The sequence below is a fragment of the Uloborus diversus genome, chromosome 7 (assembly GCF_026930045.1).
Source record: "Uloborus diversus isolate 005 chromosome 7, Udiv.v.3.1, whole genome shotgun sequence".
Classification (NCBI taxonomy): Eukaryota; Metazoa; Arthropoda; class Arachnida; order Araneae; family Uloboridae; genus Uloborus; species Uloborus diversus.
Window position 1 is genome coordinate 30,826,945 of NC_072737.1, and position 12,784 is coordinate 30,839,728.

General features: G+C 31.7%; 1 protein-coding gene across 1 annotated transcript in view; it reads right to left on the bottom strand.

The window, feature by feature from the left end:
• LOC129225600 (sine oculis-binding protein homolog A-like) overlaps positions 1-12,784 on the bottom strand; it is a 184,535-nt gene that overhangs the window by 53,414 nt on the left and 118,337 nt on the right. The gene's annotated exons all lie outside the window — the stretch shown is intronic.

Here is a 12,784-nt window from a genome sequence, read left to right on the forward strand (position 1 = left end):
TAACCCAAAGTTGTGCATCTCAATTCCAGTATCGATGAAGTAAAACGCACCACACGTGTGCAATTTGGCATAGACGTATTTAATGCATCACGTAATATACTAACCCAGGTTCTGCATCTAAATTCTTGTAACGATGAAGGCAAACGCACGATAGATAAACGACATGGCCCAAAATCGTATTTAATGCATCACGTAGGTAAATCATCCATGGTAGTGAGTGAACCTCAAATTCTGAAATAACGGAGCAAACCTACGACATACATACGATATAGCAAACACGTATTTATAACTACACGTGAAATAGTGACCCAAGGAATGGAATATGAATTCTTGAAACCAAGGAGAAATCGTTCGATACACGCACAATATCGCACGATAGCAATCGGGTATGTATTGCCTCACGTAATAACACGCGCATTAACATGTAGTAGTGAATTTCAATTCCGGAAACTTTGGAATAAATGTACAACACACGTACTGTGTAGCAATCATGTTTTTAACGCGTGACGTTATACATTAATCCAAGGTAGTGAATCTCAATTTCTGAACCGATGGAGCAAAATGCACGACACATGTACAATATGGCGAAGATGTACAATTTAATGCCTCACGTAATAAATTAATGAACGAAGTGAATCTCAATTAATGAAATAATGGAGCAAAATGCACGACAAGTGTACAAAATGGCAAAAGATGTACAATTTAATGCCTCACGTAATAAATTAATGAAAGAAGTGAATCTCAATTCCTGAAATAATGGAGCAAAATTCACGACACATGTACAATATGGCAAAGATGTACACTTTAATGCCCCACGTAATAAATTAATGAAAGAAGTGAATCTCATTTCCTGAAATAATGGAGCAAAATGCACGACACATGTACAATATGGCAAAGATGTACAATTTAATGCCCCACGTAATAAATTAATCCAAGAAGTGAATCTCAATTCCTGAAGTAATGGAGTAAACCTTCGACACACGTACAGCAATCATGTATTTATTGCCTCGCGTAATACATTAACCCAAGGTGAATCTTAACCCCCTAAGTTTTGGAGCACACGTGTGGCCCACGTACCATGTATCAATCATGGATTTAACACTTGACGTTATACATTAACATAAGACAGTGAATTTCAATGCCATAAACTATGGAGCAAGCTCACGACACGCGCACAATATAGCAATAACATATTCAATGTCTCACGTTATACATTAACCCGAGGGAGTAAGCTTCAGACCCTGAAACTATGGAGCAAACGTATGGCATAAATGCGATGTAGTCATGTCTATTAATTGTCTCACGTTATACATTAGCTACAAAAATAATACAAATCATGTCCAACATTCTTGAGTTTTTTCTGTTATCAATTTCAAAAATTACAACCAATTAATCATTTTTTAAAAATTTATTGACATTTAATTGAGTATAACCGAATCATTAATGGTTTGTAACTAAGTAATTCATGGATGGTTTTAAAATATTTATATATTTTTTATGTATTATTTTATTACATTCAAAATTGCTCCGATAGAAGGATATTGACGATGAAATCGTTTAAATACAAATAAAACAAAGACTTGAAAGTAATTTTAAAAATTTATTTTTCATGTACATTTTTAATTACATACAATTGTATTAATATACATTTGTACTTATATTCATTTTTGCTATTGTTTGCCAAACATATTCTTGTAGTATTTTTTCGCTTTTCTGAAATCTTCTTCGAAAGTCTTCTCAAGCCGAACGCACTGCAATTGGGCTTCCCAACACTCAGCCTATGCGCATAAAAAAACTTGAATTACAGAGAGCGAAAAAGATACAATTCTGTTTCTCTCCCGCACCATAACCACTACTCGGTACTATGGAGAGTCGTCGATTTACGACGCCAAAGTAAAAAGAACAAAATACTATTGGAGTTATTTTTTCTCAATTATTTGCATCAAAACAGTATAAGAGTTAGAAAAAAAAACGTTTATGAATCTGCCGTCAACATTTAGCAGTTTTTTTTTTAAATCACTCTCCAGCATGCCGTTTAACTAAGTTTACAAACGTCATATGGTATTTCTGAATTTCATAATCTACTATATATTCTCAAGTGTGTTTTTATACTTGTTTGTTTATTTTTAATTTTAGATAAGTTTTCTGGCGTCGTCAGACGATTTTGAGCTCATGGCTATATTTTTAGACTTCAGTAGTATTTTTAAATTCCACATAGTATTTTCAAGTTGAAGAAGATAATTTTCAAATTAGAATTGTATTCCCAAGCGGCATTTTTTATTTTTTAATTTAAGGTAATATTTTCAAGTATCGGAATAAGTTTTTCAATTTTAAACTATACTTTCAAGTGATGGATGGCAGTTTTTTTTTTTCTAATTTCAAGTAAGACTTTCGTCGTTATTAAGTGGTGTTGGAATTTCAGGTTATATTTTCAGACGTCAGTCGATGATTTTGAATTTTAAATCATTCGAACAGTGCAGGAAAGACGTATTTGAATTTCGATCATAACTTTTCAGATGACCGGCAAAGTTTTGCAGTTTGACAATGTGAACTTTTGACTATCATTGTATTAAATTATGTCTGACTACAAGAACGCTAAAAAATTTATTCACAATGTGGCTGAAGATTAATAATAATAATGATGATGATGACAGAACGATGATGATCATAATAATAAAATATAATAGCAATTATAACAATAATAATAATAATAATAATAAAAATATTAATAAAAATGATAATAGTGAAACTAATAATAATAAAATAAAATAATAATAATAAATTGATTGATGATGATGATAATAATGATAACAATGATAATATTAATGATGGTAATAAGGTGTCTTCCCAGGTTCGCTGTGACACCCCCCCCCCCCCCCGTTTTTTAGCTTCAGTCATACCTTTTGATATAATGAATGGGAGGGGAAATTTTAAATGTCGGCGAAACTTGGGGTTAAACCGATAATTAGTCTAATCATAATGATGATGATAACAATGATAATAACAATACAAATATAATGCTAATAATACTAATGGTAATAATAAATATAGTAAATGTGATAATGATAATAATAACAATACTACCACAACTAATAATAATAGAAATATAATTTCAAAAAAAAAAAAATGCATCGTACAGAACAGAATTAACATGATATGAGTGGCTTAAAATATTTAACTTTTATGTCCAAAATATGCATAGAAGTACCAATGTAAGAAAAATAAAAACATTGAATTAATAATAATATGAAGGAAGAGAAACGCAGTTCTTTTTCTTTTACCACGTCACTTTTTTTCTCTACACTGTATGAATTTGACCACTTCCCACAGAAGAGCGAGTATAGATCTCTTATTACCTGGCCTGGAATAAAGTTTTAAAAATTGAAATGTGTTTCTTTCCAAAATATCATTATTATTTTTATTAAAGGTCCCTTTTTTCAAAAAAAAAAAAAAAAATCACGGCAAAAAATTTAAGTTTCAGTACAGAATGTAAAATAAGGTCACCTTCATCAATAACACATTTTTTTTTTGTATTGTGTATGTACTATACATATAAGTAGAACCTCCCGTAAAGGACACCTCTACTTAAAGGACATTTTTTCTGGTCCCAGTCCTTTTGAATAGGGACCTCCATGTATTTGCCTCTAATGAAGGGACATTCTATTTAAGGGACAGTCACAGAGAAAAAACATTACAAAAAATTATGTACAAGTGCATAAGAAAGAATGAATTTATAATAATTCAAGTTTCACTTTTCCTCTAAAAAATCATTGAGAAGAGTTTAATATTAACATATGTTAAAGAAACAAGCATTTATTGTAAAAGTCTTGCTGAAAGTTACATGCATGATTAGCCCACCCAGATTTTTATTCAAGTAGGCTCAGCGCCAAAGGAGAGGGCAGAGAAACTCACTAAATTTTTATATACAAATTGAAATGGGTACACTAATTTTAAATCACAATGCCTTGCATTGCAAATGTAAATTACATGACATGAAGCAAATTCATGCATTAAATTACTTCAAAATAATTGCTTTATGCAGCAAACTTTGGACATACCAAATTTTTGACTTAATTTTAATAAGAAATTATTATTAATAAGAAATTATTTATTAAGAAACAATAAAAACTTTTAAAAAATCATTAAGTGGGAGTTTTATTAAGCTGTGTATGAAAAATGAAAAGTATTTAATCTAAAATGTGAATAGTTTAAGTTCATAAAACAATTATACTGAGTTAACACGCTGCATGCATAAACTAAAATACCTCCGAAGAAGGGACACCTATATTTAAGGGACATAATGTCCGGTCCCATTAGTGTCCCTTATTGAGAGGTTCTACCGTAATTATTGCTTACTCATAAAATCTTCTTACTATTTTTTTTTTGTCCTATATATTCTCCAAAATGTCTTATATTTTGTAGATTGATCACTTTGATCCCATGTAGCTTAAAAACATGACTCGCTAAGCTAAAACCGAGATTAATTTTAATTTTATAATTGACGTATAAAATTTCTGAAGATTTATTTCATCTATTTTAATCAGAATGTTGAAATAAATTTGGTTAGCGAAGCAGGGAACTTCAAAAAATTAACCCAAACGAACTCCCAGCGAATTCTTTCTCCCATTTCCAATGCATATAAATTCGGTGTCTTCCATTAAATCCTTCCTCTCCGAATAAACAACACAAAAGACATTCTAAAGGGGGGTGGCGAGCGAAGAAAAGTCTTTTCGTGTGCAGACGAGAGGGGTTAACAAAGTTAACGACGTCATTACCCTGATCTGAGGGGGTTAGTTGGGCGTTGCCCGTCGCCCGTCATTAGCTGTAATTAACAGAACCAGGTGACAAATGCGATTTTATCAGCGGTACAGACATTTATTACCCTAGGAAGCAAACGTCAAAAAGGAATAGTTTTGCGTTGGGGGAGGATGGAGCTACCGCGGAAGTTTCGCATGTCGGTCCCGCCCAGAACCGGACTATACCAGGGAACCGAAAAATCGCGGGAAAAAGGATGAGCGCAGACGATCGAACGGGAAAGGGCGACATCTTCAAACGAGTCGTTTGTCATAGTTGGGAAGTCGACGTCTGTCGATAAGGGGATGTCGGATGCGGGGATGTCGATTTTGCGATCGCCTTCGGTTTTTCAATTCTATTGTTCTGGAAATGTTTTTGTTGTTTCTCAGTATTTTATTCGAGATACGCCTATTTTACATATTTGTGGGAAAGTTTTTTATGAACCTTAGTTACGCGTTCTTTTTCGTATATTTAAATGAAAGGGGGGGGGGGGGGGTCAATTACTCAATCAATGCAAGAAACAAATGATTGATTCAATGTATTATCCATTCATCTGCTGTCATTAAGTAAGTTATGTTCTTTAAATTATTCGAATTTGAGCAAAGTTTATTTTCTGTGAAATACAACCTTTGTTTTTCGTGATGCCAAGTGAGGCAGTGAGAAGCAAAGGGATGCAAGTGGACAATTTAAAGTTTCGAGTAAATCGCGTTTAAAGTTCAAATCCTAGGTAGGCTTTCATAAAAATTTTATTATAAATCATGCTGTGCAGTAGTACCAATTAGGGTTACTAGAACTATCTTTTGCACTAAGACATAGGAGAGATCCACCTACCATTTGTACTGGCAATCTCCAAATTTTTAATTTTGTCACTTACATCCCTTTGCTTCTCACTGCCTCGATGGTAAAGCAACATTTTTTTAAACGTCATAACGAGGCGCGATGTAACGAGGGGTTACTGTACTGTGCGAAATCTTGTCTGCTTTGAACACATTGCACTTCTCGGTGAGCCCTTCCAAGAGAGAAGGACTTGTTCTTTAGGGTTTTTATTTTCCTCTTGCATTTTCCCTTCTACCTCCACGTCAACTACGTGTTTACGGTTAGCTCAGTTTTTATTCACGCTGAGGAAAAAATAATGCTTCTCTCCTACCGTCAACAAGCAGAGTTATTCCTAGAATTTTTTTAAAAGTATGAAAATACTTTTTGAATTTTTTTAGAAGAGTGAAATTCATTTCGGTGGACAGAAGTATAAGAAAACAGTCGAGACCATAGGGTTCAATTTCATTTAAAAGACTAATTTTCTAAGAAAGAATTGGAAGATGGGAGGGATAGAGAAGATGAATACTATCCAGGGCTTTTTTAGCCTTTAGAATGGTTGACACTTTGAGTTCAAACTAAATAAATAAATAAATAAAACATTCAAACATCAAATATTTAGAATTCAAATTTGTCCTTATTCTCCACGAAGCTATTAAAAAAAAGAAGATACAAATTGAAAATCGACTCCACTAAGAAATATAAGAAAGCAGTCGAGCTCGAGACCATAGTGTTCAATTTCATTTAAAAGACTTAATTTTCTAAAAATGAGTTGGAAGATGGAAGGGATAGCGAAGATGTATCACCAACTCTCTTGGTTTTTCTTAGCCTTTAGAATGCTTGACACTTTGCGTTCAAATAAGTAAATAAATAAATAAAATTAAAAAATAGTAGTAATAACTAAAGAAAAGCATTTAAACATAAAAATTTTAAAATTCACATTTGTCCTCATTTCCCACGAAGCTATTAAAAAAAATATCAAGTGAAAGTCGACTCGACTAAGAAATATAAGAAAGCAGTCGAGACCATAGTGTTTAGTGTTCAATTTAATTTAAAAGACTAATTTTCTTAGGATGAGTTGGAAGATGGGAGGGATTGAGAAGATGTATACTATCTTGTTTTTTCTTTTTTTTTTTAGCCTTTGACACTTTGCGTTCAAAAATAAATAAAAATATCTAAACATAAAATTTTTAAAATTCAAATTTGTCCTCATTTTCCACTAAACTATTTTTTAAAAAAAGATACAAAGTGAAACTATCTCGACTAAATTTTTTTGGAGTATTTTACATTCTATGCGTGAAATACGATTTAGAGGTGATAAACATACCTCTGGACCCAAGTTACTATTCGATTAGCATCTGGTTCAATTTCTTATAATCGATAAACAAACCGTGTTGCAGCAAAATATAGCTAAAATTCGAAGTGTATATAAGATAAACCATTTGAAGTCTGCAGTGAAACGTAGTTCTGCTCTTTAATACACAATTATTCAGATTTCCCCTCCGTTTCTTATGAAAAAGAAAAAGAACCAAACAAGATATGACCTTTTGGACAGTCAAAAAACTGCTAACATTTATTCATTTATTTATTTTTGAATTTAAAATGGATAGATAAAAATGCTACACAGAACTAAAATTTTGTAAATATGGTTTATCAACGGTAAAACTAAGAAGAAGTGGACCGAAATCGGTGATGAGAGATCTTGCTTCCCCATACCTTCACTCCTATGAGATACTACAATGGAGAAGTTGCTTCCTCTCCATTATTTCTCCAGAATTACGAAATGTACAAGTTGGATCGGTTGAAAATCATTTTAAAATTAACTCCAACTTTATTATGCGCAGAGCCAGGATTATATGCAAATTCATATGTGCATATGCAATTGCACATTTTTGCTTATTTTGCTCGTTAATGCATGAATAGTTTAAACTTATATTGAAATAAAAAGATTGGTTGAAATTCGAAAAATGTAAAAGTTATGGGAGATTTTTTTTCTTGCTAACATAACTCATACATAAAATGAGTTTCCAAACATCAAGACTAAAATACCCACGTAATTACTCAAAAATGCTTAGTCAAGTAAGTTTAAAAAGCTTAAAATAATAAATCAATAAAAACATTTAAACAACTGAACTAAAAATTAAGTAAAAACATAGGAGCAGTTTGAAAAAACAAAAATTACTTTAAAAAAAACGGGTTTTTTAGGGGGGTGGGGCTAAATTTATAGATCCGGGACTGCATGAGGCTTTCAGAGCTAAAATGCTACATTCATAAAAATGGCGTTCAAAGAGTTAAAGCGGATTAAGTCGAAATGGATTTGATCCACTTTAGCTCTGAATGCCTTATATGTAAATAACCATCGAGAATTCCGTTGCCTAATGTAAAGTTGATGTAAATTCTTTTAAGGGAACTCATTTTATTGTACTGCTTCAAAGCGGGTCGCGAATAGAAAGGAATTGAAAAATTCTAATTTCGAGTACTGAGCATTGAAGTTTAGAAAATCTAATCTCTTCATTTCGGAACAAAATTTCCAACAATCTTTATTGAAACTATCACGGCTACAGCTTCTTATTCCTTCTTATTTTAGACAATAGATTTTTAATAAAATAACAATGCTTTAAAATTATTCTCTCTAATTTTATTTACATGTTTTGTGTTATACTTTTGTTCAACAGTTTTTTCTTTTTCTCCTATTTATGTAAGGATGATGTACGGACTTTTGTTTACTACTTTTTCTACTAAACAAAACACCGTGATATTCCTAATATACATGCATAAAACTCACAATTCAGGTAATTTCGAGCGAAATGCCGAAAAAAAAGGGGGAAACATAAACAGTCATAAAATATTCAAAGACAGACAATTGTAGATATTTCGTTTTTTCCTTTTCTAATCGATTTCGTAAGCGGAAACTAGATTCAACTGTATTACTAATTTTGAAAAAAATGAATTTTGATTGATAAACAATGTACAAAAAGTGGGCTTATAAGGTTATAATCAAATAAAAAAAAATAGTATGAAAACGAAAAATTTATTCCCGTAACGTAGTTTTAATTGAAATAAAAGAGAGGAAGGGAGGGGGGATACATGTGAACAATGAACATATATATTTTACTAAGTTTACTGGAAACAAAAACCCTTGAAATTTTTTCAAGTGATGGCAGTACCAGTTCTACCACTTTGCAAAACTTTTAGAGCAATGAGTCATTTTGCGTTTCCCTGGTGACAACTTTTTTGTTTTAGAAGTGTTGCATATAACATTACCATTGTCTTCATCACTTGAAAACACATTTTAAAACAACTAATAAGCTAAACAGTTGCAAAGCATAAACATCGTATGAACATTGAAGTAAATTTGTGACAATGTCTGAATTTTTTAATTAAATTAAGAATTCCTTATGTTTTAAAGTAAGTCCTAAGGCCGTAGAGAATACAACCTCTGGGGCAGATGTGAACAGTTCCCATAGCCACTCCATAAGATTAATATTAGCGTAGTATATTGTAATAGTAGCGTAGTATATTGTATTATATAGTGTAGTATATTGTAAGTTTTAAAAAATATTTAATCATTTGTAAGTATTATTTTTCTGTTATCAATTTATAAATTTAGAGGGACTTAACTATACTTATTTATTTTATTTGTTTACTTTTTACTAAATAGTTGGCTCACAATTTAATGTTATAGGGGAACAGGTACAAAAACTTTAAATCCACGAAATATTTTAACTTAAAACTTAAGTTTAAAATCCCTCTTATATATATTATCATACTCCTAAGAGGCCTTTTGTCTATGAAATATGATGATCTTCTTGGTTTTAAAAATTATTTACATATGCCCCAGGCTTTTTCACAAGTGTCCCCAAAATGTTCACAATGTGTTTAATTGTTCACGTTCACACTTGTAAACAATTAAGGACATTTTTTAAAGCAATAATTTTATGGAAACTCTCAAAAAGTTCCATGACACAAAGAAAAGGCAATTGAATCAAGGGAAAAATTTTTATCCGAGAAATTTGAATTTTTTTTTGAAAACTAAGAAAATGAAAAAAAAAAATCCACATTCTCTTCCCTCCCTCTCTTCCCACTACTTAAAGCGTAATCGATTTTAAAAATCGTTAAAAATCATCCATTTCTCAGCACCCAACTTAAACGTAGATGTTGTTCAAACTTTAACATGTAGATGGCAGCACCACAGATTTTTTACTACCATTTGGAAAAGAAGAATCTATTAAATTAAAAACATTCAGGTCCAACAGAACTTTAACAATCGAAGCGCACTCTTATGCAGTTTTAATAAATTTTCCTTCATGTTCGGTAAACAACGAGCGTTAATTTTTGTCAAATTTAATCATGAAATATAATTGCATAGTGTAAGCGTCGTGTATTGTATGTTATGTACACACATATTGTATTATATATGATTAAATGACATTGTATTTTCCTAAACAGTTTTTTTCTTCGTAATTTTCGAAGATCTGATTTTTTTGAAAATTCAATCCTACCTATGGTCTCAATGGCTTTGGATTTCTGACGTTCTACTGAGAATCAACTTGAAGTGATTCTCAGACAAAATTATTGATTCGAAGACAAAAATATCACAAATTAATTTACATTTGCTATAAAAAAGAGAGAGAGAGAGAAATAGACCAAATTCTTTGACTCGGAATTGAATGCAGGCAATGCAGACTTTCATAAACCATAAAATAAACAATAAAATTAAATAAATAAAATAATAATGAAAAAAATACATAATATATATAAATATTACATTACAAAGTAAAATACTCTCTCTAATAATAAACCAGAAAATTTGTCTGGATGTCAGGATTTCTGTCTGTTACGAGAGCAATTCGTGTCTGTTTGGTCGATTTTTATGAAATTGGGTAAAAAATGAGTCAGAAGATCGGGGGGGTGAGCACTTCGAAGCGTTTTTTCAAAAAATCGATTTTGTTCTTTTTTTTATTCCAATTTTAAGCTCATTTTCACATAAATTAGACAATATGGGAGAGAAATATTTCATGCACATATTAAGTTTTATGTCATTCAAATGCTTGGAATTTTCTGCATGAGATGAAGTTTGTTCGAAGATTCTACGAACATTAGGAGAACTACTTGTAGTGGAAAAGGAGTTGAGTATGCAAAATGTGAGGACCGCATTCTGTCAATTGTTTTGAACTCAGAAAAGCTTGCAGATTACGAATCTGGATGTTGCCAGGAGGCTTGTTGGTCCATTAATTTCACTTAATTTCATTATTAATTTCATTTATAATTAATGTCACTTGTAGAGTCTGCTTGTATTCCGATATATGTAGAAAAAGCCTCGTGTATGCAGTTTATAAACGGATAAAGAAGCAGCTATCTCTGCTTCGTATCTTCATTTTTTGTAATACCAATCAAACCTCCAGTCACTGTTGGAGATCGATTCTGAGACTGCTCTAATGCTAAATCAGGACTTACTGCATTAAATCCACTTTCCGTTCGTTTAAAGGACAGCATTCCTCTCTTTGTATCATTTACAACATCTAAAGGTAGTTTTATCATAAAAAGTTAATGAAGAGTCACCCCACGAATGTAATCTGTGTGATTCGTGGAGAAAAGATAAGGTAACATTTGTCCAGTTGTTGACAAATGCAGCTCAAAATTATTACTCCTATCAGCCATAACTGAACCTAACAAAATTTCAACAATTTCACAATAGTTGTCCAAATATTTAAATCTTTCATTTTCAGTGCTCTTGGCGCGTAAAAAATTTGAAAAACTCATCAAAAAATCTAATTATTCTTTTATATTGATTATGTTTTCAATTAGGCCTGTATGATCTTTATATCAACTGTAGTCTCTCTTATTTCTTCAAGACAAGTATGTAGCAAATGCATCAATAATGATTGTCAAAATAAAAAAGATTGAATTTTATATTTTGCTTTTGAAGACCTATGTAAAAAATTTGATTTTTGTTATTAAATAATTTTTTCAACAAAAATTGTTCTTTAAATTTTCAATTTTTTTTTTATTTTACTTTAAATCACCCAGCTTTAAATATCTTAAAATTTTAAGAAACAACGGACATTGTAACTAGTACAATCATTAAAATGGTTCAGATGAGTTCGCTCAATTCATTTACTCAGTACCTAAGGGAGCGGGGTATAAAAAATTAATGGACCAACAAGCCTCCTGGCAACATCCAGAATCGTAATCTGCAAGCTTTTCTGAGTTCAAAACAATTTACAGAATGCGGTCTCATATTTTGCATACTCAACTCCATACAGCGCCCGCTCTAATGTATTGTTCTTAGAAAACCACTATTCGAGGCTTACCTCAAGCAAGCTAAACGAATCTGAATGACTAAGCTCGAGAATAAAATTAACTAGTATGTTGTGGCCATCACGAAACTTTCTTCTATATTTTTATTTTTTTTCTGATCCCTCCCCATGCTTGACGAGGAAGCAATATTCCCAACAAAAACAAAATTACACATGCAAAAACTTGACCCAATGTCTGAATTATTGCAAAAGCAAAGCAAAGAGCGAAAATTGAAAGTTATTTTAAAAGCCTTGCTTGAATGAATTACAAATATTTTATTTGTTAACAAACATAAGATGGCAACAGTTAAAAATTTTAAATCATTGAGATAATATTTCCGATCATTTCCATACAATTAAAATCACGAGAAATACGCAGACGACAATCTATTGCGATTTATCTTTCTTATTGTTGCATTAATAAAAATATTTTTATTCGCAAAAAAAAAAAAAAAAAAAAAAATCAACACCTCTTGGAGCGATCGGCGTCAAAATAGAACCAAAGCCTGTTTACATATGGATTCACATATATTCCAAATTTCAACCAGAACGTAGCATTACTTCTTGAGATAGGGCACTCAAAATGGAAAAAAAGAACGGGTGATTGCGCTACCCCCTTTTTAGCTGTTGACACAAAAATAAAATCAGTTCTTATACCCACTAAGGGCTACTTGCCGATAAATTTTTCTTTCATTCCGTTCGTTATTTCTTGAGATACAGCAGTCACAATTGACGACAAAAAACGTTCTATAGCTCAACCCCCGTTTGAGTTATTGACACCAAAATTGAATCAGCACCTGTTCCTGTTAATACCAACATATGGACCAAATTTTGTTTGATTCCGCCAGTAACTTCCTGAGGAATAGCAAGCACGCGTA